Source organism: Chamaea fasciata, unplaced genomic scaffold (genome assembly GCF_029207755.1).
Source record: "Chamaea fasciata isolate MVZ Bird 193981 ecotype frontalis unplaced genomic scaffold, bChaFas1.0.hap1 SCAF_6, whole genome shotgun sequence".
NCBI lineage: Eukaryota > Metazoa > Chordata > Aves > Passeriformes > Sylviidae > Chamaea > Chamaea fasciata.
This window is the reverse complement of record NW_027094091.1, coordinates 48,362,472-48,389,745: the sequence shown is the minus strand read 5'-3', so window position 1 is coordinate 48,389,745 and position 27,274 is coordinate 48,362,472. Positions and strand designations below refer to the sequence as shown.

The following is a 27,274-nucleotide window of genomic DNA, read 5'->3' as shown; positions in this document are numbered from 1 at the left end:
TCTACCGTGTCTAGTTTATATTATTCAAACCTTGAAATCTGTTAAATCAGTAGATACACAAGAGTAAAAGATAAAAAGGAAACATTAGTTTTCTTATGGTTGTTTCATGTGTTGCATTTGACCACATACAAGATCTGATGTTCAAGCAGTCCTTCAATGTCTCTTTAAATGCCACAAGTACTTTTTCTCCATTTTTTAAAATATATTTATGTAAACATCAGTTGAGCTCCTTTCTGTCTCAATTAAATGTGTTTAACAAGTAATCAATCTGAATTAACAGCAGGAGACTTCATGCCATTCATATATTTATAACAGATGTGTTCAGATAGTTCTGTGCATATGTCTGGCAATGAGGGGAATCTACTGTGATTCACCAGTTTCCTGGGAGAAGACTTGGGGCACACATCATCTTAATTAAGCCTTGTTGCTTTAGGCTTCTGACACTTAGGATGAAGTTAAATAATAGTTCATTAATTTCTGTGTATCGAATACTTGTCCTAAAGGAGCTTTTATATCTCTTCTATGAAGAAGGACCTTTGAAAGGAAAATCTTGAAAAACTTTTCTGCTAATACCTTTAGGGAAAAAGTGGAAAATATTTTAACAAGTGCATAGTAAATAAATCTTTTGATTCCCAAAACTCAAACCCCACAAATCAGCTGCTTGGAAGTATTGAATCTTCATTTAATATACACAGGAGTAAATATAACAGGGAATAACTATGTGTGAGAATGTTTACTTGTTATGGATTTTATGTCCACCTTTATTCTAGTTTTTATTTAGTCTAAATTTTTAGCCAATTAGAATGTTTACCCTTACAGTTCCCCCCTTGACTTCGTTGTAATCACTGTTTTTTGTTTCTTTGAAACTGGGCACTGCCCATTTGCTTTATATGAAGGAGTAGCTAGGGCAGCAAATCTTATGCCTTGTTTACATGGAAGATTTGAGTCCCCAAACAGAGTGAAGCCTTGTAGAGGATTAGCTCTAGTTCTAGGTTTAAAAGTGTGGGCTGGTTCTACTGTGGCTGAATGAGTTTCATAACTTGAAAGCAAATCTGAAACGAAATGTTTTGTCCTTCACCAGCTTGTAAATAGCACTCACCAGGGCAGCATGTGCTCACTGTCTGGTTTGATGTCACAAATGTTTATGCTGTAAAAAACTCACCAGTGGACAGTTCAGTCAACCTTCTGGGAAAGGTGGAAGAGAGTTCCTTATATTACTTGAGACCTATTATTTCTGCCATATAATTGATATGCCATCTGATGAGACACAGAGGAGACAAAATAAGGAAAGAAAGATCTGAGTGGTGATGCTGTTTGTAATTAAAGAATTAATTATTAAAATATTTTATTCTTTTCCAACAGGATTAATTGCTGAAGTTGGAGATATTTCTTTAGAGATGTACTTCTGAACTTCATACAGAGGGCAGTTAGGAAAACTCTGTAGCTTTCTGGGGGTTTACAAGAATAAACATTATTTCTTAGATGTCTCTGCATGCAAAACCAAAGAGCTCTTATCCTTTTGTCATTAAGTAGTTTTATCTTGTGATTACAGGTGTATTTGCTTTATTTTTTGGTGGTAATGTGCACACAGATGGGAACACCAGCCCATGTCTTACCTGTAGAAGGTAGGAATTCGTTCTTACAACAGCTGCTGGGCGAACTGGCACGTGTGTTAGCATGGGGTGTTTTCTTGCATTGTGATGGTGTAATTATGGCAGGAACACTCTTAATATGACTTAGAGTACAGATACTCTCATGTACTCGGCTTCTGTGGTAGAAGATATTTGATATATGTAATTTCACTCCTCTGTTAGTTTCAGGTGAAATGAGTTTAATCCTGAGTGTGAAATTCTGAAAATGGCATCAAGAATTGATTTATGGTCAATCGATGGTCAGTGTTTCGAGCATCTTCAAGTCTAATTCTTGAGTCTTATATGAGGAGCAGATAGTATCAATGTGCTGATATTAACATTAGCCATCTGGAAGGAGTAGCTGAACTGAACTCTTTTCTCTGCTAATAGTTTTTTCCCCTGCCAAGTGAATTTGCTTAAATGAAAAAATGAAAAGACAAAACATAACACAACACTTGTTTAGGTAGGTTGGGCATGCAGTAGTACAGTTTTACTACTAAAATTACTTAAACCAGCAAACTAGCAAATTAGCTGTGGATATGATCATTCTTTAAAGCACACATGAATCCACACACATTGTGGATGATAATTTATCAAATTGAGCTGCTTTTAAATAGAAATGGTTTTGTGCAGTTTGTGATGCACAGGGTTATTTTGTTGACATTAATATGCTGGTATCTGACATAGTTGTTATGAGTAGTTCAGCTTAATTAAGATATAGGTATATATTATATAGTTTTTATATTATTGTTATATTTTTTCCTAATTCAAAACTGAAAAGGCTTTCAAAATCAACAGTTAATGAAAATTGAATCAAATAATTTTGGACCTGTTTTATTCCTTAGCCTTTACTCAAGTTAACAGGCCTTGACTCTAGAGGATCTGCTTGCTTTCTTAAAAAAGAAAAAAGCCAAAAGAATCCCAAAACACCTTTGTGTTTTCATTCTTGAGGAAAAACAGGGTTAAAAAAAAAAATCCCTTTCCATATATTTGATTCAGTCTTGGAAAGTACATTCTAATCCTTCATTCTGATAGGAAGGATAACATTCTGTTCTTAAGATGGCGCCATTTCTAAATAGTAAAAATAGTAAAAATTTTGGAATATGACTGTGCTGGGTCAATGCATTTTTTTGCCAGTCTCGATAAGGTGGTGCTTTCAGCTGAATCTTACTAAATTACGAAAAAAAAAAAAGAACTAATATATCACTCCAAAATAAGGTGTTCAATTCACTGTATGAGTAGAAATTGTCCTTTTCATGCAATGGTTAATTTTGAAGTGTTCATTGATCTCCTTGAGGGAAGATTTGCCTACTGTTTCAGTTAGTGGGGAAGTTTCAGTTTATAGGAAAGGTTATTCTAGTTTGCCACAAGCTGTCTTGGTTTAGATAAATGTTTGAATAGTTCTTCCTAACAGAGGCAGCCATTTAATGTCTTATTGCCAGGAATAAATAAATCCTGTAAGATTTGAATCAGCTCCAAACACTAGTGGAACTTGCTTAGGTTTCATTTCTGTTAAAAGGTGCATATCAGCCACACAACCCAAACCTCAAAATGTATTCTAAACTATCTCAAAATTAAAGGAGATTCTCATGAAACTAAAATTTTACTAGAATGCTCTTTGGTATTGAAATACAGAATTAATATGCTTAAGTCCTGAGCTGATAGTGCTTGGGTTTTGCTGTTGTATTTGCTTTGTTTGTTTGTTTGTGGTTTTTTTTTTGATTAAATTTCCATTTTCTTCCTACTTTTTTCCTCCCTATTTGCAAGTCCCCATATTTTCTGCAGGTGTTTTGGTAGCTATGTTTTGCTTGTGGTACTAATCCTGTCTCACAGACTTGCAAGTCAAGTCTTGCAATGTTCATCACACTGAATTTCGTTTTCTCAGCATCAGCTAAATTTAATCACTCCCCTGAGCAGAGATGGAAATTGAACTTGCCTCCAGCCCACTTCAGCTTGGAAAATGCTGGTATAATAGGAGTGAGAAAATGAAAATAGTTGCAAAACTCACTGCACGTAATCCCTTAATCCAATATTAAGGATCCTTGGTTTCTCTGTGCAACCACTGAATACTGTCACAGAACATAAAAGAAGCATTAAAAGAGATATGAACACTATTCTTTCTGCGGCGGTATTGGGAAATAAAATGTTTTTATTCCACAAAAATTAGAGATGTCTGTGGCCAGATGTTACTCATTTGTGCCATTATGATGTGATAATTCTTTTGATGATTCCATCCTGGTCTTCCTTTCTTTGGTCCGCAGCTGTCCTCTAGTTAGATAATATCTGCCTTCTAGCATTTTCAATTGGTTTGAGTTTGAATGATGTGATTATTTTCTGTTATCTGTGTTGGTTATAGTCTCTCAGCATAATTTAGAGCCTAATTTTGCCAGAGAGGAGATTTCTGCTGTATCTTTCATGGGTATTTGGGGTGTAAACTGAAGTCTAAGCTTGTCCTGAAGCCTTTGCACTTGAACGCACTTAACTTTCATTTTGCTTTTAAAATGTCAGGCCCCATCTGTGCCTATGAATCTCAGCAATGAATTTAATTTGTCTCCCTTACAGTCAGCTCTGGCATGGCTAAGAACTGATTCTGATTTTGAATTGGTGTAGAATAAAAGAACACTGACAGAAGATCAATATAGAGGAAATCACCCTCTCCCTATAATTAAAAAATCTATTTAATATATCTTCTTTTTTCTTTCATACTTTTCCCCATGAAACTTTATGGAGGACTTCAGTGGTGGGAAAAAGCACAGCTATTGGTTGGGCTTAGTACAAGTTGCATTTTGAACTGCTTTGCTCAGTTCTCTGCATTTGTGGGACATTAACTTGCAAGTGACACTGAGAAATGGCACTAGCAGCATTAGGTGACCACTTTATAGGTGGTTTTTTTGACACCTATAATTTAAATTCTTTCTGTGCACACTCTAGTTCTGAGCCTTTTTCTTAGATATGCTCTTTTTATATTGTGGATCCTGGCTTTCTTTATGAACACACTGGATTTCTTAGAATGCCAACTGAAAGAAACCAATTCTTAATTTTCCCCAAGATTCACTAATGCAGTCTTTTAGTTCCTTAATTATCTTGATTAATTGTTGTATGATTTCAAATTTTTTGCCAAATTAAACCTCTTGGGTTTTTTTTCAAATGCCAAAATCTTTGCTTGTGTGTGTGCATTCTGTTGCCTCCTTAATTTAGAGAAATTGCTGTAACAAATCCTTTCAAGTCAAATTTGGTCTAAACTACATAAGCAGTTTTTTAGTGGTGGTGGATCGTGGTGATTAGTCAAACAGTTCATAAGCTTATCATCCTTCTGGCTGCCCTCCTTGAATCTGAGATACATAGGGTTGTATATCTCTGTAATGCTCCTCATAGGGTAAGACTGCAATTCTGATAGCACAGAGCAGCACTGAACATTAACTAATAGATAGAAATCTCAAAAAATATAGTTTATAACCAAAGGATTAATGAATATTTCCAGCAAGAAAATTAAGACCATCTTGAGTTTCGTCCTAGGAGTGGCAGGTAACTTTCTAAGACTTTTAAGGAAGGCTTTACATCTCTAAACTCTAGATGTATGTACAGTTTTCCCTGTGGGGCAAGATGTGTGAAGAGTTTAGATCTGCCAGATCTCTGGTCTTAATCTAACATAATACTCTGTCCATGGTGTTATTTGCCTGCAGATAAAATCTCACCCCATGTGCCCTTGAAGCTGTCCAAAATAATATCCTTCAATGAGTGTGGCTCTGAGCCTGAGCTAACAACCCTCGTTCCGTAATACACAGCCTATGGTTGAAAGCTGCACCCACACAGCTAAACATACCACAGTTGGCTGAATGTGAGCAGAGCTGTCCAGAAAGCAGGTAGAATGTCAGCTTATGAGAAGTCAGTCAGACATCCCTGCACTCAATTTTCAGCATGAAGATAATTCCACTGAAAAATGAAAATAATGTACCACCATGAATATTGGTTTTGGGTGTTTCACTAGTGTGGTCATAAAGAGCACTAGACCCAATAAGGTCATTCTCCAGTGACTGCCTCATTTTGTTTCAGTGTAGCTTTTACTCCTTCCTTCCCTTTGGAAATAAACCATCCCTTTTGCTGAAGCTGCTTATTCTTCAAAAAATGTAATCAGTACTTTGTTGTCAGTTTACCTATCCAAATAAAGCCTACAGAAACATATTTTTTGTTACCAGGAGTCGTGGTCAATCCTTGATCATTGTTTTTGTTGTTTCTTGTGTTGAGATAGAAATGCTGTGGGGAAATTTTACTTGTTATCCATTATAAACTATAAAATGTATTTAATTTTTTCCTACAGAATAGGGAAGATAGGTCACCTCACTGCTTTTGAGTTGCATAAAATGTGTATGTGCAGTTTACTGGGCATAGCATAGCCACTCAGTTGAGGACTTGGAAGCTTGAAGAAAACTAGCCACGTCGTGTCTTGGGGAGGAGTAAAGGGAAGGAGAAGATATCCTCAATTTCCTAATTGCTAGCAAATTGGAACCTAGTTTTGACTAGAACTTAGGTAGGAATAAAAAACTTCAAAATAACACACTTCTCCACTTTCTTCCCTGCCCCACCACCAAAGTACTCTACTACTCAGAAAAAGAATGTTTTGTTTCCCAGGATGAGTTTCTTGAAAAGACTTCACAGGTTTCGGTAGTTTGCAGGCAAGGAAGATACAAACTGAGTTTTCTCAGAAGTGCAGTAAAATACAAAATGGTGTTGGTATTTTTTTATCTGCTGTCAGCTTTCAGGCTCTGTACTTGCCAAGTAATCTTGTGTAAAGCTGGCAGAATATCTGATCAAATCTTCAAATTTAGAAATGCATTTTATTAAAAGAACACATAGATACAACAGGGTTTTGTTTTTGTTTGGGTTTTTTTGGTTTGTTTGCTTTTTTGGGTTTTTTTGTTGTTTTTGTCTGTAGATTAGAGCCTTTTACATTTGTCAGTACTTTATTCGCAATACTTATAGCTTAGGAAAAAGTCTTGCTTTGCTGCTTTCTCATAGCTATGTGGTTTTGGACTCCACACAAGGAAAAAGTGTTAAGTCGTATTAGTGGTGTTATCTTGCATTGGGAACATGGAAGTATTGAGAGATATAGTTAGTACTGGTAATGACATAGAAATTGCTTTCTCATCCTTGCTATTAATGAATTCATGTCCAGTGGTGGTATAAATCAAATAGATCTCAATGAAGCCTTCAACTGGGGCTTGTAGCTGTGATGTTTCTTTATAATAATAGTGGACAAGCTGGAAAGTGTAATGTAAAAGAGCCTGTAAGAAAGCCCAAATTCTTGGCACTCTAAGTTGATAAGAAAAGGTGTGAAGACCTCCTGCCAAAATGTGATTGGTGTGACTGCGTTTGTCATTATCCTTTGTTCAGGTTCTGGATCTTGAAAATGTTGCATGCCACTGAAAGCAAAGAATAAAAGATGTCAGTAGTTGTGCTAAAGTGGTGTTAAACTCAGGTGTTTCTTCTCAGTCACAGAGTCTGATTTACTGTTTTCTTTCACCATGCTGTTGTTTGACTATCAGTGACTTGGGAAAATGACTTTATTGCTGTTTCTTGGCTTTCTAAAGAAATCCCTGTGGAGTTTGTAGCAAAAGATTGTGAAAGTTTAGTAAGCTTTGATCCAGACTCATGGAAGGTGAGTAGTCTTTTCCTTCATGTTGTCTTTGTGAAGTCCCTTGCAGTACAGGGGAAGAGGAGAGCAGAACACTGTTTTCCAGCAGCTAAAATGCCATATGAAGTTAAGTTATTCAGTAGGCAGGTATTTAACACATTTTGAAAAATCAATATACTAATGTATTTCTCTGTGCTCCCCTGCACACATTAAAAGTATGTCAGATAAGCACTGTCAGCTTCAGGTTGTATTATGCTTTGAAGCATGAACATAAAGCTAATACACAAATCTGGCCTTCGATTTTTTCAATTTAATTTTACGTTGTGTGAGAAATGGGAGTTGCATCACAGATTTACCAGATTTATCAAGTTTTGAGCTAAATAAAAGTAGTCTTCGTTTCTCAGCAAGATGCCTTCTAAGACAGGGGCATGTCAAAGCAGAGTTCATCTGTTCTGCTGCTCAGGTTTTCTTGCATATTTCATTTCCACGTTTGAATGACTACCTAACACATCCTAACTTCAATAAATATGCAAAGAAAATGAAGTGTTTAAAAACTAGCAGGCTTTTCTCTCACATTTTTAAATCTCAGTTCAGCTTGATCAACACAGCAATCGGATTATGCCAAGTACTTGAGTGGAACTTGGCATTGGTTGCTCCAGAATAAGTGTTGAATGTTGTGCATAGTGGTATATTATTGACTGTGGTGTACCAGCAGGCAGCCAAGATAGTGTACATTTGGTGTGTTTATTTGTATTTGTCCATGGATAAAACAAGGTGGAAGTTTTGTGTTGGTCTTTATAAGTTATTATCTGGTAATGTTAGTACTGAATTACTTTTCAGTTACAGTTTCTGTGGCTTTGTATGACCTATTTCTCACTTGGTTAGTGAGCAAGGATGGAATTTTAAGTGTTTCTAGATCTTCACACTAGAGGAGGTTGCATAGCAGACACAAATAGGAGCTGACCATGGTTTGATCTTACTGGAAAGTGAGGCTTATTAGAGTTAGTTGCAAGGAGTAAATTTTAAATGCAGCAAGATCATTATATGTTACTGATTACTGAAGCTCATGGTTTTCTGCCTGCCTGGAAGAGGGGGAAGCATATTAAGAACTCAGTATTTCCAGAAAATGTATATGTTACTGAGATTTTTGGATGGAATAATTACAAGAAGTAGAAATCAGTTGTGAACTCAACAAGGAGCTCTCTGGAACATCCAGATCTGATAGTGATTTCTGTTTCCCTACTAGAAAGCTCAAAACTGATAAAAATTATGAAGTAAATAATGAGGTTCCATTAGCTGTACTTGGTAGAATTTTGCTAACAGTCATTATGATTGTGGTGACAACAATCATAACAGTGATTCCAACAGTCTTTTATTACCCTTCTGCTTTGTTTTGCTTTCTGACACTTTTCATCTGTAAACATATTTAATTCATAATGTTTTCAAGAACATTCTTTGGAAAAAACTACTGTGAATATTTTTGATGTGGTAAACTTGCTGTCTTATCAAGAGACTATACATTTGATGCTATTGGGTGTAATCATTTTAACATATTAAGACATAGCAAGTTGTTGCTACTTAAATGCGCAAATATTTTTTTAACCTGAGGTTGCAAATAGAATGGTCTCTCCATGAGTTTCTTGTCTTTTATCAACAGATCCTAAGGCAGCTGCAGGGTTTTCCACACTCTTAATTTCTTTCAGAGATGTGCAGCCCAATTCCTAACTACACTCCCTCTGCTGAGTGCCCTAAAATTCTGTGCTTTGCATATGGCAATATCTTTCTTGACTTAAGCATGCTGCTAAGGAATCTGGGGGGTTGTTAGCCACAGGTAATCAAAGATCTCAGCCCTGTGTTTGAGATGGGGAACAGAACAAACATGTCAGTCCCAGCAAGGTTTGGATAAGCACAGAATTGTGCCTAATTAGTGTCCCAGGAGAGCAGAAACTGGATTCACTGAGCTGTAGCTCATGGTGCAACAGAAGGCATGAGGATGAGCCCCAGGGAGGTTCATCCTGAATCATCTGAGACTCCTGAAGTCACAGCTCTGGGATCCTCTCTACTGACCTATGCAGCCACTGCAGTGACCGCACTGCACATTGATGTGGTTCTGTAGCTGTCTGTAGATTAAAATTGCCAAACAGGGAGAGGGATAACATAGGAAAAGGAAGGCCTGGTGTGTTTGTGTTGTCAAGGCACTTAACAACTCTGAAGTAAGCTATTTACATTTAATTGTTCTCTTATTTTTGACAAAAAGGCACCCTTAAAAAGTAGTATGTTCAGATATATGATGATTCTCCATCTCTGATTCCTTATATTTCAGCAACTTTTTTTTTAATTGAGAAGAGGTAATTTGGGAAGTAAATACTATAAAACTAGCATAATAATGGTCTACACAAAAATCAGCAGCAGTATGAAAAATATAAATGAAAGCATCTTCAGAGGGTCATCATATACACAAACTCGTTTCATCTTGCAACAGAAGTTGAGTAAGCTTGTGTTTCAAAAGTATCACACTTGAAGATGGAAGTCTGGAAGTCTTCTGTTTAGGGTAGTTTTGTTATGTTCACTGGAAAAAAAATAAAAAGGATATCTTTTGAATGAATTAAGATTAAATGCTGACTTGAAAGACAGGAAGGAAAGCAAGGTAACACCTCAGTATGATAGGCTGAGTTAGGGCTTTGTGTAAACTGCATTTTGAAAAGGTGAAGAAAGTGAGGCATATGGGTGGATGATGAAAAGCTGTGGGAAGACCAGTTGAATTGGCTTAAATTCAAAACTTCATTCTTGGTGACATAAAACAACCTGAAGTAAGCATTTGTGCATGGATGCTACTAGGTAAATGTGATGTGGATTTTCTTGAGTTCTCCTTGAAGCATTATCAGACACAGAACCAATACACTAATACAATTCCCTTTGACCACTGCTAAAACATCTAGGTGTTTAAAAAGTTATGAGAAATGACTGACCACAGTTTATATGATGTGAACATATGTTAGTTTCACAATAGTCTTACTGAAAAAGCTTGCTCTGAAAATTAGGGATTGCATAATTTTGGTGACTATAAATCGAGCAGTAAAGAGTCTTATTTATGAAACTCCTAGCCTCTTCCCTCATTGAGATTTGTTAGGCTTTGATGTCTGAACATCAGCTAGGGAGCATAAAGGTTATATTGGTGTCAACAAAGTGTCAGCAGACAAGTCCCCAGGAAGCACTGTGTCCTGGAGAGCAGAGCTTGTCTGTGGATGAATAGCTGGGGGGTGCTGTAGTTCTCCTTTCATACTCATTGGTACAACACGGCATCTTTCTTCCTTCATTGCTTTTGTGCAGACATGGCAATACAAATAAATTAGAACTCTTTTTTACTAGCATAGCATAGGAGTGACAATTAGCAGTATTTTGGATGATAAGCTTCTGTGCTAGAGAGTTCCATGATTGCATTTGGGAGACGGCTAGTTAGTAGAATCCTGTTAAATTGAAATCTAGGTGCATAGATACTTTGTAGTCTCTTGGGAAATCAAAATGAAAATGTTTTAAAAGGGATTTTATTCATGTGCTTCAGCTCAGAAATTATTTTTCCCTGTCTGGATGGTAATCCACTTGTTGCCTGTCATCAAATAGTTTGGGTTTGATTGTGGAAACACTTGTTGGAGTCATAAAGTAATCAATGGATTACTTACGTTCTTAGAGTTATGGCTGTGCATAACTAATGGTAGGATCGGCATCTGGCACTGTGAATTCTTTAATAGAGAACCATATTGTGATTTGTCTGTTTACAGTGTTTCACAGTAAGGCTCTATTTGCTATTTTCCCTGCACTGGAATATGTATAAGACTCCAAATTATATGTAATGCCTATTCTCATTATATACATAAAAATAATGCATTCACAATGATATGAACACTTTTCACTCCCCGACATATTTATTCCTTCCCAGTGCTGGTAAAGTAGGAGAATGCTTAGATGACAGTGCTGAAAAAATGAGGCACTGAAGCTGCAATGCTTTTAAATGTTTTTATTCCATTAATTTTGATTATCTAAATAACTTTATGTATCTGTTTACAGAGAGCCTCTGACTAAAGAGGGAATTATAATGAGATCTTCTGAGTCCTAAAGGCACACTTTTGGAAGAATAGCCATCCAAAGACCAATAGCTGCAGCACTCTTACATCTGTAACATTTATTTCAAGAGGTCATTGATAAATAAAGGCCTAAATTGATGTGTTCTGTTGAATGCTATCATTTCCCAAATTCCCTATATAAGAATGTAGAATTTTAGATCTTTGAAAGGAAAACTTCATGATTTTATATGTAGCACCTGTCATTTTTCTTCTTTCCTGAAATGCTTATTTTCTTGTCTTTTTTTCTTAAGAAATTTCTTTGATAAAAATGTATGGGGGATATAGACATTTGTATTCCCTGTTATTATAGACATAATAATAATTATAAATGCAGGTCTTTCTTAGTACAGTTTGGGAACATGGAATAAGATTCAGAGTCTTTTACTTCTCAGTCATTAGTTTCTTGCACCTAACCAAAAAATAAGAGTAACAGTACTCTAAACAGATTGCACCAAGCCATGTGGTACTGGAAAAACCTTGAGTTGACATTTGAGTTACACAGTAGAAAAACTCAGTCCTCCTCTGTTCACAGATAGCAAGTAGAATGCTGTCATTTTGGACACGTGCTGAGAAGTCTCAGCTTTCTTTAGTCCTCTGAAGCACTTCAAGTTCCTGTTTGAATTTTTGCTTTTAAGTATTGCAGCAAATCCTGGGTAAAATCTGAAATTACTTTTTCAAAGGCAAAAAAAGAAGTTGTAGGAAGTCTAAAACTTGGACTTGTGTCCCACCTAGCCAGTGGATCCCTTTTTCTTTCTCAAAGTCCCATTAGCTTCTGGGTCCATCACAGCCTGCCTTGATACCAAGTCCACTAAATTATTGAAAACTGAAGCTAAGTGTTTATTAGGTAATGATCAAAACTTTTTAGGGTTTGTGTTTATCTCTTGCTTTGGTTAGTTCTGAATGAAATTATCTGATTTGTATTCACTTCATATGCCCTTTTAGTCTCTTTTAAGAACTTGGAGTATATCCAAGTTCTTCATGGATAGTATACAGAAGCTGCTCAGTAAACTGGAAGAGATTGAGTAAGCAAAAAAAGAATTAATCCTTTTTTGTCACTTGCCTTTAGCTGCTTGACTCTTTGTTGGCAAGATAAAAGAATAGATTGTTTTCTACAAGCCCTATTTCTTGGAATGAAACCCTGCCCATCCTCCTCTTTGTGTAGTGGGCTGATGGTCACTTTTCAAATTTTGTTGCTGAAGATTGTATCATTCTGCAGACAAAGCACACGGCCTGGCCTTAGGCTTGCTGCTTCTTCAGCTCTTAGTTTTGCCAACTCTCTAGATGTTCATCACAAAATACTCAGAGGAAAACTGTTGAAAACCAACCATGATATGAAGCAGCACTTGAAGATGAGTAGTCAAGAATCCAACTTGAAAGTATAGGAGAAACTTAAATTGCAGTTCACGTTTTTCTTCAGTGGCCAACACACTTTATATATAAACCAGGATTTATACAAAGTGTTGTCAGTTGCTTGCTAGAGTGAAAAAATACCTGACAGATGATAGATCCATTGCAGTGGTCTTATCCTACATCTCCTGGGATGGGTAATTGATGTCAATACATGTAAAGCTGTGAATGGAGAGAAAGCAAAAATGCATCAGATTCTGAATTGCCAATATGTCCACATACCTCAAAGACTGTCCAAATGGTTACCAGAAAAGATTCTGAAGCCTGGTTGGCTTCTGCTGCACGCTAATTGTATAGCAGTGTTGTGAATGCTGACAGGTGCATTGTGTGACTTTGAGGGAAGAGGAATATTTTCTCTCTGTAGTTCATGCTTTGTGGACAGGCCAACAGAAAAAGCAGGTAGCAATTTAATCCTACGGACTAGTAACTAAAGGCAGAGAGCACTGTTTTTCTGCTATGCAGAATATTTTGTGGGAAATGTTTCAAGACAATTTTCTAATTCTGGTCTGGATCTATGGTAATGAACTTGCTACAAATTTTGTTCATGTAGTGTAAACTACTATTTCCTGTTGAAGTGTACGTGTAAACATTTTCTGAATTGTTACGAACACAGAGGTGTAATGAGAAGGAACTTCTAGCCTGAAGCTATGGGGTCTGTGAACTAAACTAATGATCGAAGCAATCATTCCGTCAATGATATGTTCTAGCAGATTGGCCTGTGTTTATTTCCACATATTGAGTATAAGTAAATACCTCAATGGAAATAATCTTTTAATGAAATGCAATGTTCTAATGAAATGCAATGAAGCAATATCTGATGTATATTACTACAACCTTTTAGCAGAGACATTAGCTGTGTTTGGGCTAATTACATATTACTTACTGAAGAGGCCATTCTCTTCAACTGAATTTTTTTTTTTTTCAGGAAAGACAGAACATAGTTTTTGCATATAAAATTAGCATGAGCATTGCTTTGAAAAAGAAAGTGGACAACGACTCCAGTGCAACTCACCATAGAAACATAGAATATGCAGAGTTTGAAGGGACCCACAAGTATCATTGAGTCCTACTCCTGGCCCTGCACAGGACACCCCAAGAGTCATGCTGTGTGCCTGAGAGCATTGTCCAAATGCATCTTGAACTAGGACAGGCTGCGCTGTGCCCACTGCCCTGGGGAACCTGTTCCAGTGCCCAATCCACCCTGTGGTGAAGGACCCTTTCCTGATATGTGACCTAAAACTCCCCTGACACAGCTTCAGATCATTCCCTTGGGTCCTGTCACTGGTCACAAGACTGTAGAGTTCAGTGTCTGCCCCTCTATTTCCCCTCAGTCTCCTCCAGGCTGAACAAGCCAAACTGACCTCAACTGCTCCTCATATGGCTTCCTCTCCAGACCCTTCACCCTCCTCATGGCCCTTCTTTGTAGGCTCTCTAATAGTTTAGGTTTTTTTTTTAATGTCGTGGAGCCCAAAACTGCCCACAGTGCTCAGTGTGAAGCTGCTCCAGTGCAGAGCAGAGTGGAGCAACCCCCTCCCTTGCCTGGCTGGTGATGCTGTGGCTGATCCCCCCAGGACATGCTTGGCCCTCCTGGCTGCCAGGGCACAATGACTCATGTTCAACCAGGACTGCCAGATCCCTTTCTGTGGCACTGCTCTCCAACCTCTCCTTTCTCTGTCTCTACACACTGCCAGGGTTGCCCTCCCTCAGGTGCAGAATCTGACATTTGCCCTTTTTAAACTTCATACACTTGCTGATTGTCCATATCTCTAATTTGTCAAGGTCTTTTTGCAGGGCCTCTCCTCCCTTAAGACAGTCAACAGCTCCTCCCAATTTAATGTACTCAGCAAACTTAATATTGAGATCTGTGTCTCTGTGTGAACTTTATTTTTAACATACAAACAGCACCATACTGCAATCTGACAATTAATGCAGAAATTCATTAATGTAGGAATTAATTAATAGGGTAATAGTATACAAAAGGAATCTGCATGAGAGAAGTTAAAAGCATAACGTATCACATTGGGTTTGTGATGTGACAGCTGAGGTTTGCTTTCTTGGCATTTATTTCCCTTCAACATTGCGGACCACGTTTCCTTGCATGATGAGCTAATTATCCAAGTCAGCTGGGTATAAAGTGTAAAATTAAGTTGTGGTAAAGTTCTAGACAACTTGTTTATATGGTAAGGTCTAATCATGACTGTCATAAGATTTTTTTTTTTAAATAACATAAGGTGTATAACAATAGAAAATAAGCAGCAGTCTCAGTGGGAGACTGAGGAGTAATTTTTATTCCTGTAATGTTTATAAATGACAGTGGTATTACCAATACTGATGATAGGATAAAAATTTACAGTGATGTGAAGGTAAGGTAAGGCAACAAAGGAAACAGTGAAATGGAAAAAGTAATCCAGATAGAAGAGATTATTAAAAAGATTGATAAAATAGGGTGTGAAAATGGAGCCTGGGTTTGTGGAATATCTAGGGATTCAATAATTTAATTAACAGTATCAGAGTAATGAAAACTTTGGGCAAACTGTAATGTTTTACTGTTGAAAAGGTCCATCTGAGTAACAAAGCACTAAAATCCTGGAAAACATGTTCATGCAGGGAACCTTACTGTTATATGCAAAGCTAGCAAAGTAATGGCTGTCAAAAGTGAAGCCATGAAACACTGAGAGTAGGGAGGAATTTCTTTGAGCTATGTAATGAACTTTTGGAAAATTTATCCGATGAATGCATGTATGGAAACTCAAACAAAATTGTTTTATTCTAAACCTTTAGCAACCTATAGTTGTTCCTATAGTTCTAGGTTTTTAAACCCTGTGAACCTTAGTCATCTCAATTTTTCTCAAATGCACTACATGTAACCTGTGAAGGGTTACTTATCAAAAAGGTTGACAAATTGTCACTAGTCACCTGGAAAAACCCTTGTAAGCTCAAGCTGTGTGGTGTTCCTTATTCCTGCTGTGTAGAATGAACTGCTCAATCTCAGCAGCAACAAACTATGGTTGAAGTTATGTTTTATTGAGTTGCCATTTAAATACCTAAGATTCAGTAGGTAAAGTTTATATCAACATAGAAATAACTACCATTTGTCAATTCAGATTTGATTTAGAGTTGAAACCTGTTTTTCTGGGTTTTTCACGTATGAATTAATTCCTGGTTTGTTTTTTTCTTTAGTTTATTCTATTCTTACTCAGTTTCTACTTTTCTTCAGCTAAACAATTTTGTGGTTTGTGCAATACACATTTTAATTTATTTTTGTTATTATTTCTTAATAGACTTTTTTCCTCACATGTGGATAGTAATGTGGAACAGTAATGATTTATGAACAGATAAGTTAGATGATGATTGGTTTGTTGGAAAAAATTAATAAATCAGAGGAGTCTGATCTGTTCTCATAGAAGGGAAATGGATGTCATAAAATCCATTTTTCAGCCCTTCTTGGCATTCTGGAATTTCTAAGATAACAGGTCAGCAATAAGTCACTTTAATATTGCTGCAATGTAATGCTGACAGTTTGAGGCAGAACATTTATAAAAGACAGGTGATTTAGAAGAACATAAAATTAAAATAAAATTTAAATGAAAGAAATGCTACAATTCCTCAGGCCTGAGCATTCTGTGGTAGGAATTTTGCCTTTTTTCTGGATAAAGACAGCCTTGATCTAAATCCTTAATTAAGTGCACCAGTATGGCATCATGTGCAAGGACATAGATTATAGCCAGCTGGTTCTCTGCTGTCTTTCTGAATCTATTTTTCTATTATGTCTTTTTTACTTCTGAAGAAAAAGCTTTAGCACAAGTACTCTCCCATCATTAAAACTTGAAAGGATGCACTTGAACTATTTTGAAGAAAGCAAGGGAAGTGTGCATTTTTTTGTCATTGGGGTTAGAAGTCCCTGAACTTGGGTTTGGGGAGTGGGGCAAAGGACTTAAGAAACTTTTTTCTTTTTCTGCTGTCTCAAGAAATGTTAAATTTCCTTTCCTTCTCATGATTAGTGATATTTCATGCATACGTTTCTTCCTTTTAGTTAGTGCCGTTGCGTTCAGGAAAAGTTTCATGCCTGTCTGTCAAGGTGCTTTTCTTTCATGAAGGCTGGAGAGAGGGCTGAAAGCTTATCCATACAGTTAAAATACCATAGTTCTATTGTGCATGAAGAACAGCTGTCCATTCCAAATCAAGATGTAATGGAGTGCTTGAATGCAAGTTTTTCTTGGAAAAAAGGACAAAGTTGTTACTGCTGAATGAATTATTGCATCTTATTGAATGTAAGTGGGTATTTTGTGATGAGTGTAGTCTTTATTTAAACAACTGGCTTATCACTGTATGAGCCTTGTGATTAGGCATAAATCTTCGGGGTGTGAGTCACTGGTGTAATATTCTCTGCCTGAATCCATAACTATTAAGTAACGGTTTCATGATAGCAGACACTGAGTTACAGCCTCAGTGACATGTCTGCCTCTAGTATCAGTGTAACTCCTTAATTACTGCTAATTTACAGGACAGTACAGGGTCTGATCATATTGCAGATTTACAGAATGTCTGAGGGGGGTTTTCTTGCAGCACTCCAGATAAAGCTAAAGGGAATCCCATTTCTAATTTTCACCTTTTATGATGAAAAAAGGGCTCAAGTTAGTCTTTAAATAAGAGATTTATGGATGCTCTGCTTTTCTTGAGTTCAAAACAGATGTACAATTGTAATTAATTCTTAGTTTAGCAGCTCAGGTGATGACATCCAGGGTTATCATCTTCTAATTGACTCTTGTCCAACCATACTTGTGAATGAATAGACCATTTGTTTGTTACCTGGTCTACAAGGAGCAGGTGCTGGAACATAAGAGCTGATGATAGTCCCATTATTTGCAGCCCTGTTAGTCAAATCCTTAGAAGTCAAGAGTCTGGTCATTAGTACTGAAATTTGAAGTCCTGTTTGAAATAAAGCTTTGTGTCTTAAGGACTACTTGCTGGTTTATGTCAAATTTCACCCTGAGCTATTGTTTATTCTTCTAACTTTTTCAATGAGTAAGGAAAGATCTTGGACTGATAGGAAGTACAGCAGCACCAAATTTTACCTTGTCTATGGACTTTCCCTGCTAAAGCTTAGTAATTGTGAGTAGAGTTATGTTATGTGATTTATTGTTGCTGCCTAACTGGGGAATAGGAGAGTTGCTAGTAGTACAGGCAGCTTTGCTTCCCTCTGGCAATAAATTCAGTCTGTGAAAAGAATTCATTTAACTGAGTGTAAATACAAGGAAAAGGTGGGAGATAAACTTCTTGATAGACAGAGGTTTGAATTAGTACCTGTATGTGGATCCAAACAGAAGGCATGTGGCCCATAGACGTTTAAAAGTAATACAGAGCCTGCTTGCATCTCAAATCCATTGAGGAGAATTGTATTAATATGTATTAATAATTATTGATTTTTTAAAATAACTAGCTTAATACAAAAAGCCTTTTCTTCTTTCTTTGATTTTTCTTGCACTTGTACATAGCTCTAATCCCCACCTCCCATTTTTAATTTAAGTTTTCAGGTTACTTCAACATAGAAGGGGAACCTGGTGTACTGGTTGAAATCTATGCTGGTAACACAGTAACTTCTCAGCAGCCACTTAAGAACAACAGCAAGGAGTCCTTCATAAGAAATTGTAGTGAGTTCACTTCTCATTTTTAGCTTTTTGTTCTATTTGCATCTGTAAGAACTAAGAAAGATTGAGCAAGTAAGAAAGCGGGAATAGAGAAAAACTTCAGAAAGCTAAGAGGCAGGCTATAGATTTTGGGTAGTGTAATAGCAACAGTTTTACTGTTGTTGGATATGAAAATTTTTTTTGAATATAAATGTATCAATTCAGCCTTTAGACACTAATTTGTCAAAGCTAAAAATTATATTTTTGAATAATAAAACTCAACTTGACAGTAACTGAATCATAAGGATTAGAGGTAAGATTTTTTTAAATCATAAAGTTTAAAATTATAATCTGGAGGTGAGGTTAAACTGTTCATAGGCAACTGTGTTGAATGATTTTCAAAGGCAATGTATGCCAAGAAAATTATGGCTGTTCCAACAAAGTTATTCAAATCTTTCCAGAATTAATCAGGAAGAGGGCAGAATGATAATATCTTAATTCAAGTAGCTCAGTTACCAACTGATCTAATTTAGTGGGAATCTTAAAAACTCTCCTGAGAAGGAGAGGAGCTCAGAGTTCAGAAGACAGCGTAGTTTACTTCTTTATTTAGCAATGGTGTACTTAAGTCAAGTTTTCCTTGCCCCCTTTAATGCTAACATAAAACTCTGTCTGCCCAGAACTGGCTTCCAGGGACAACAGAGTGAGATGGTAGTGTCTCTTTTCAAAGCATCTATTGATTTTAGACTATATTACATAATTGTGTAGGGAATAGTAAAATAGAACTCTTGTCATCTCTTTAGAATCAATGGAATGGAGCTATCAGGAGGTTTTGATTAAAAATTGATACAGAGTTATAGAATAATTTAGAGTTGGAGAAGTTCTCTAAGATCATGTAGTCCATTCATGATGGATGTGTGAGAAGAGAATTTTCATTGTAATGACTTGGTTGTAAGTGGAAATTTGCTGGAGAATAGTGCATTATGCTCCAGTGTAAAAGTAAGAAGTTGCACTATGTTTGTTATTGTACCATGTATCTTGCAAGCTTTAAATATATGCATTTTTTTGTGGCCAGATTGCACGCTCACAGAATCCTGAAACAGCTTGGTCTACAAAGCTACTTCTTTGTTATTTCTGAGGGTGAAACAAGGATATTTTTAAAGTAACAAGGCATCTTTGTGTTAAATGAAGATGGCTTCTATTTTGATGAGCATCACTTATGGAAGGACTTTTTAATATTGCAGAATGCAGAGGAAATAATCTCCCTCTTTGGAGTACAGTACTAAGGGGCACCTTACATAAGGTGCTATCATCAGTTATTCTATGTGAAATTATATCATATTTGCTACCAGGATCTTTTCTGTAGTCCATTGAGAGGAAGAGGTTTCTGCTGTTTTTAATTTTGCAATTACCCTCTGCTCCTTTGTCTGAAAGACTTGATGTAGCAACTGCTGAAAACACAAAATAATTTTGTTAGTGCAGTTTCTGTCAAAGATTTTTTGACAGCCCTTTAGCCCTTGTGCTGTGCTATGATGAGCCTAAAGGCAGACTTCATTTTTGACTTCATGTGGACTTAAGTATTTATCTCTTTTACCCAGCCTAGTGAAGGTTCACATTTTTTCATAATTTAAATTATAAAAGCATTGCAACTAAATTCTGCCTTTTTACTGCTGGAAGATGCCAGAGCATCCAGGAGAACTTTTTGTAAAGGTAATGCATTTGTTCCATTTTTTGGTGCTAGGGGATTCTAGGACAAGGACAAGACAGAATTTGATATTCTTTTTCTCAGTGAAAATGTGTTTTTCCTGAAAAGTGGCTTTAAAGTTATGGAAATTATTTATTTTCATGGAGATGCTTTATAATATTCTTTTTCCTGTGCATAATTTGGGAGACATAAAGTAATTTCTTTACCGTTTTTCTTTCTTAGAATCTTTTTGCAGATAAGTTGCTGAACACCTGTCTTTGCTATAAATGTTCATATTCATTCAGAATAGTAATATACCAATATCGATTTCTTGAGCATGCATACTTCTGTAATGTAAATAGTTCTGTCAGGTCATAAGAGGGAAGAAGACTTTTGTTTAGGTCTCTAGGGAGTCTAATCCAGAAACTAAGCTGTGAAGCAGACAAGAAAAACGTAGGCAGATTGTGCTATGACATGGAACAGGCCTAGTGAAGTAGTTACTGAAATGCTGTAAAGAAAAATGTAGCCTGAGACAAGGGCACAGGCCAGATTCAGTGTTCAAATACATCAAAATAAGTTTCTTCAAAAGAAGACAGGAGTGTCCACCAGCTTACAAACTGTTTTCCAAGGAAATGTACATAGGATGGTATTTGTGAAGCCAAGTGGCACGTGAGGATGTGTGTTGTAAAGTGATGTTACGGTTTTCTATCCACTTCTGTAATATCAGTACACTGCTGACAGGGGGCTGCCGTGCCAGCCTCGTGTGATGCCGGAACGGAGAATCCTTTCCTGTGTTCCATGTGGGGTTTGTAGTGACAGAAGCAGATACCACAGTAACTCAAGGCACTGCAAAGCCTCAGTGCTTGGCAACACAAACTGTATCTTGCACTGATGAGCAGGAGCTCAAGGAACGTTTACCCTGTGTTTCCTGGCAGTGCTCAACTACTCCAGCTGTCCTTGTCAACTCCTCCTGCAGTTTCCTTGTTACTTGTGATATACCTGTGCACTCATATGGTGCCATTCACTAGCAATCTCCTTTCCAGTCCCATTTCCTCATCTTTTACCCATTTTTGCCCTGCCAGCTCCTGGTAGGTAGCTCTTGATCTCACTGTAGTCCTGCTTGTGCTCTAAACCTGGTATCTTTTCTTCAAACTATGTTCTTGAGGAGTGTATGCCCTGTGGAGGCCCTACATGCTGGCCTGAGAGATCTAGGAACAAACCAGACAGGGCTTTACGTATGTAGGGTTATGTATAGCGCTGGCACACCAGCAGGGTTTTCTAGCAGACAATTGGCTTTTAAAAATAGTCCAGCTTTTTGGTTTTCAAAAGCAAACAGGTTGTCAAGAATAAATATGTGGCTAGTGAGTCTGAGAATGACATTCATGGCACTGGTTACTACTCACGCAGTGAACTGACAGATTTTTTTTCTACTTTGTAGTCTTTTTCAGTGGTTAGTGCATAAAAGTCTACCAAACTGAACAAGAGACAAGTAACCTCTGATGTAGAAATCCATTTGTAAAGGTGATACAAGAAATTTAGAGAAGGGGACATTTTTAATACCCATGCAGGAAAAAAAGTGCACTCAATAGAATTACTACAGCAAACACCAGATTTAGGTATAAAAGATTACTTTTTCCGTGTCTCATGTCTGAAAGATGTGTTTTTTAACTGGAGAAAAATTGTGAGAAAGAAAATCCTTGGGATTTGATGGAACTTAGAATGTAACTATGAGAAGATTTAGACAGTGGCTGTCCCAGGTTGACCGGCACAGTGACTTGGGAACTACTAATTTGACCTTGGACAACAGAGCTATTTGAACTGTCTTAACCCCGTGTTTGCTGCTCCATGGCTTTTACTGTTATCTCAATTCCCTCACCTCCTCACTTATGGAACTAATCATTTGGCCATGATTCAGTCTTTTCGTTGGGAGATTAAGTACTGTTCAAATGCTTGTGGTTTTTTGCAGGGGGGTGTGGTGTTTGGTTTTGGTTGTTGTTGTTTTGTTATTGGTTGGTTGGGTTTTTTTCCATTCCAATCAGTTCTCTAGTACTGCTGTTTTGGAAGATACTTTTGTTGCTGGCAGAAGATTTGTGAAGGGATCTAGAGACAGAACCCCCCCTTTTTTTTCTGGCAACATGGATGCTTAAGTGCAAGCAAAGAATATGGTGTGAATGACGCAAGTTATTTCTTAGTTGGGAGTTACCTTTTTTTTTCCCCTGTGCTGTAGCTACTACTGTTGTGTAGGTTTCTTGTAACTCTTAAGTGTTTTTATTCAGTAGTAAAATTACTTTCTGGAAAAGTTTATCAGTCATTCCGGTGGCAGTATTTGAAAACTTCTTTCCATTTCTTTGGAAAACATGTTATCTAGATCTTCTAGGATGTCTTGCCCTGCATCTTATTCAACTTTTTATCAGCATACAAGAGTATTCTGTATCACAAGTCTGGAAATGGGAACCAGGAATCATTACTGTCCACTGTGTAAAGATGTGGAGACTTGGTTAGACACATACACACATTCTCTGGGGAGACAGGGAAATACTGTTTCACAAAAATATGATGAATTGTTGGCTGAAATTGTTCCTCAGGCTGAGAATTGAATCGAAGTTTCCTTGTGTCCTCACAGCCTCTCTTTTCTTGGATGCTATCCATTCAGTAGGACTCAGCTCCTCCTTTTTTGAAAGTCAAGATATTTTCTCTCTTCCACGTAGTTATGATTTTGCAGAATTTCTGCTCTGTTGTGACTGCAGTTATTACTAATTCTGCGTCCTGTTTCATCTGCTCTATATTCAGACTCAAAACTGCCAAGATATTGCTCTCACATCAGCCTTACACCTTTTCCTAACCTCAGAGTGATACTTTGAAATCCTTATTATTCTACCAATCTGTTTACCACTAACAGAATGTTTGAATCAACAAGAAGTTGAAACTGATAGAAAATCTGATCTTTTAGAACACTGATAGAGAATCTCTGACATATGGGGGGAAATGGAGTAAAATTTCAAAAGCATGAGAGATAAGTACTTGAAATACGATAAACTTGTTTTGTAAAAGAATCATTATTGCTGTTGAATATGTTTCATATAAATTATGGCAGTCAGCTGCTCTGTTTATATTTTTTCAGATAATGCCATATTATATCATTCTTGATATGACTGGAATAACAAAAGAAACTTCACCAAATTTAACTTTCAAATATGTTTTGGTTGGTTAGTGGTTTTGACAGAAAATCAGTGGAGAAAGAATCATCTTAATTTTTGCTGGCTCAAGATTCACTTTAAATTTAAACAAAAAAGCAAATGCAGGGAGAGGAAAAAAAGTAAAACAGTTTAGTATTTTGCCTGTGTTTAGGACTTTCTGGTGTTCTTTGTGGACTAGCTAATGGATTTTTGTGGACTAGCTAATGGTTGTTTTTCTATGATTTTGGTAGTGTAATAAGTTGCCATTTTTAAATGAATGATTTGGCAAATATTCTTCTTTTGTTCTAATAGCTGAAAGCTAGATAAGAAGAGCATATGGAAGAGTAAATAGATTCTTGTTAACAATCTGTTTGGGAAAAAAAAATTAATCCCCTTTTCCCCTTTTGGACTGTGTACTCATCCAGGCAAGGAGAAGGTTGTCAAATCTTGATATGAACCTTAAACAAATTAAAAAATCCTCTGTAGATGGTGTTAAGTTTGTTGGGCTATTTAGAAAGATCATTTATCTCCCCACTTCCCCCCCAGTAATCATGAGACACGAATGTTGTGTTGTTTTTTCTGTTGTAAACAAATTGCATTTCTATTACAGAGAGGCAGCCAGTTAATCTGTAGAAAACATTGACGCCAGATCACAAGTGCTGACTTTCTTCTTTCATTTCTGCTCCAAAACTGCATTTGATATTTTCTCAGTATTGGAATGTAGTCTGGGAATCTGCAGGTAGTTGATTTTTCTAAGATTTCTGTAGCGCATCTTATGTTTGGGTATATTTGCCTATTTCTCAATGCAGTTGTTCAATGATTTTGATGCGGAAAGATATCCCAAGTGCATTCGTTGCATATATAACTAAGCACAAAGTTGTATATGGGTATAGGAAAGCCTGAAGACTGGGCATAAAGGACAGTTTTAGTCTGTGATATGTAGTACTTCATTTTTCATGTCCTTATTGAGTAGCATTAAGGTGTGCTTTAACACCTGACTCAGCAGGAGTGTGTGTTTCAACAATAATAGTTTTCCTGACTTCTAAAGGAGCAAATACAGACAGATCCTTGTAGGGGTAAGATTCCTTACCTGTGGAATTTCTTTCTCTTTATAACATGTCTGACCAAAGCTGTCTTGAAATCTTCATTACTGCCTATGAAGTGAGCTACTTGTTTTGCAACAGCAATTGTTATGTCGGTGCTATTTTTTGCACCTAAGCTTATCTGCTTCTAGCTCTGAAGTATCTCTACATCCCATTAGTTTTAGGGTGATTACATGTCTAACAAGCTATGAAAAGGAGTTTTGAGACCAGGAGCAAGCTGTTTGGCTGCTTTCTCCTTCCTCTATTAGTACTGGTCCTGCTACCCCATGCACATTAGCCTGGCTGAGTGACAGCAATTGCATGACTTAGTAGGGTGACATGAGGGTGCTGTGGTGCAGGGCAGACATAGGATGTGAAGGAAAGCTCATAATGCTTCTATGATCACTTTTTTTCTGCCTTGTTGAAGTTGACAGTCCTCAGGAGAACTGCTCCAGGTAGGCCACCTCACCTGGCCCATGCCTTCTTGGTGATGCATTTGTCTAAATGTTTTCAATGTTCCAAACTCAACCAAATGAATGAAGGCTGTGAATATATAAGAACACACTTCTAAATAAAAGCTTACTTTTCCCAGTGTAAGGTCCTACTGCATAGAGCTTCAGGTCAAGGCAAAGCTGTACCATTGACCTTGAAGGTGTTGCTGGCTGCCTTAAGTTTTTCAGTTCTCATACAAGATATGGATTTCAGTACTGCAAACAGGAAAGAGCCACTGTCTGGACTGCTCTGTTAAGTTCTTTGATGCTGGAACATTTCTCTGTCCTTGGTCAGACCTCATCTGGCAGAAGCTCTGACAATCTGAAGATGCTGTCCAGGAAGTTTTCCTTTGCATTCAAGAAGAAGCATGCCTGATGTCTTGATGACTGTAGTATCTACACATTTGATTTGTTACTTTCCTTTGTATATGAATTTGTGGGCAATGTTGTGGAAGAGCTGCTGAGCATTTCAATGGCAAATTTGTAGGATTTAATTGGTGAATGCCTACTGAATAAATTTTTAGTTTGTTGGTTTTGCATTTTTTAAAACCTAAGGCGTGTAAATGCAAGCAAGTTGGGCAACATGAGTTTTCATAGTAAGTGTGCTTGGGAAATACAATTCATGCGGCTTTTCCTGGTGTCCCTTTTTCCATTTGCATCACAAATATTGCAGTGAAAAACTTATTGTTGTGAAACTTAGTAATAGTGATTCCAGAGGCTGTTACAGAGTACTCATAACAGACAGGTTTGGTATCTGTAAGGTTAGCCCTGTGATTTGGGAAATCTGATTTCAGTTGTAATACAACATGCATGTTTCAGTTTTATAGATGGGAGAGAAGCAATTCAATTAGCCAGTAACTATGTCCAATGTGATATATGAACCCATTTAAATACAATTTGTATTTAAATACCCACAGCAACTGATTAACTGACTGATAAAGAATTATCTTTGACTGGTCGCAACAGATCATTTTGATTTATGAATGTAGAACCACTTGAATCTGATCATGATCAGGAAGACACAAATTGAACTGAATGCATTATTTAATACAGGGAACTCACAAGGCATTTGTAAACAGTGGTATATCCTTAGTAGTATCTCCTGCATCTCTTGTGGCAATCATTTGGAGGTATTCTTTAACAAATAGCCCATAGAATTTGAGAGTCTAAATTTAAACTCATCTTGAATTAGAGGAAGAAGTTCAGAAGTAAATTTCAAAAGCCTTGAAATAAATGCAGAAGGAACAAGAGTTTCTCTAAATTCTTTATCTTGGTGGGCACAGCCTGAAACGTTTTGAAATTTATATCAGTGAAATAGGTTCTTCTTCACTGGTATGAAAAAAAATCCCCAGTATTAAAGGAGAAACATCCACCTCCAAAATACCTGAATGTTTTTATTTAGAAAAAAAGGCACCAACTTCTAAAACCTATTTTGCTCTCCTTTTTCATCAGTTCCTTCTGTATGTTGTTTTTGAAGATATTTGTTGGTATTGATCAGTGACCTTCCTCAATGATGCATTTAGTAACCAGACGTAAACATGCTGTAAATATCACACTGTGCAGGTCTGCCAGTGCCTCCCAATTACAACGTGTCGTAAGTGAACTGGAAGGAAGGCTGTCAAGGGATTCCTGCCAAAGAGATCCAGGCTGCAATCTGCTGAATGCATCCTGTCTGAGTACCCTGAGCTCGCTTGGATTGCATTTTTCTTCTCAAGATCATGCTTTTATGTGGAAGACTGTTGTGAATCCTGATGTAGTATTCTGCTGACTATGCTAATTTGTCACAGTTGAGTGGTTTAGGTAGCTTAAAGAATCACTGTCACAGGTATTGACAAAAGTTTTAATATAAATGTACGAAAGTGCAACAAAGTTCAATGGCAGTGTTCGCTCTATTATTTACTATATAAATGAAGCATACAAAGGAACATTGGCTTAAAATCACTGGATTGATTTGCGTGGATACCAGGGATGCAAGTGATAAGGGTGCAAAGGGTAAGGAAGACCTTCTCATAGAGTCACAAGCTTTAGAGTGGACCCCACTGACAAACTTAGCCTTAGACCTGATCAACATTTCATGTTTAAAGGATTTAAGTAATACTTAATCAATTGAATCAATTGAATAATTCAGCATTTATAAAGTGATTAATATAATTGCAGCAGTTATTTAATTATCATTCTGAGATATGAGTAACTATGCTACGCTTGCAATAGGTAAATCAATTCAATCAATTCACATGCATGCACACAGACACAATGAAGTGTGTACATAAGTACCTGTGAAAAATTCCCTCTGATTTCAGTCAAATACCCATGTCAAGTGCCTTGGCTTTTCTCAGCAAACGAGGGTTGAGACTTAAGGAGTGAGACTTTATTACCCTATGCTCTGTCATCAGCTTTTGCACAAAGGTGAGAGTTTGCAAGCTCTG

At 37.0% G+C, this 27,274-nt stretch overlaps 1 long non-coding RNA gene across 2 annotated transcripts in view; it reads left to right on the top strand.

Moving 5' to 3' along the window:
- The window catches only part of LOC136291327 (uncharacterized), a 75,126-nt gene that overhangs the window by 7,476 nt on the left and 40,376 nt on the right, over positions 1-27,274 (top strand). Inside the window, exon 2 of one of the 2 annotated variants that reach the window (XR_010721495.1) lies at positions 18,319-18,442. The exons of the other annotated variant lie outside the window; for it this stretch is intronic. This is a non-coding gene — a long non-coding RNA (uncharacterized lncRNA). The remainder of the gene's footprint in view (positions 1-18,318; positions 18,443-27,274) is intronic. 2 annotated transcript variants of the gene reach the window in all.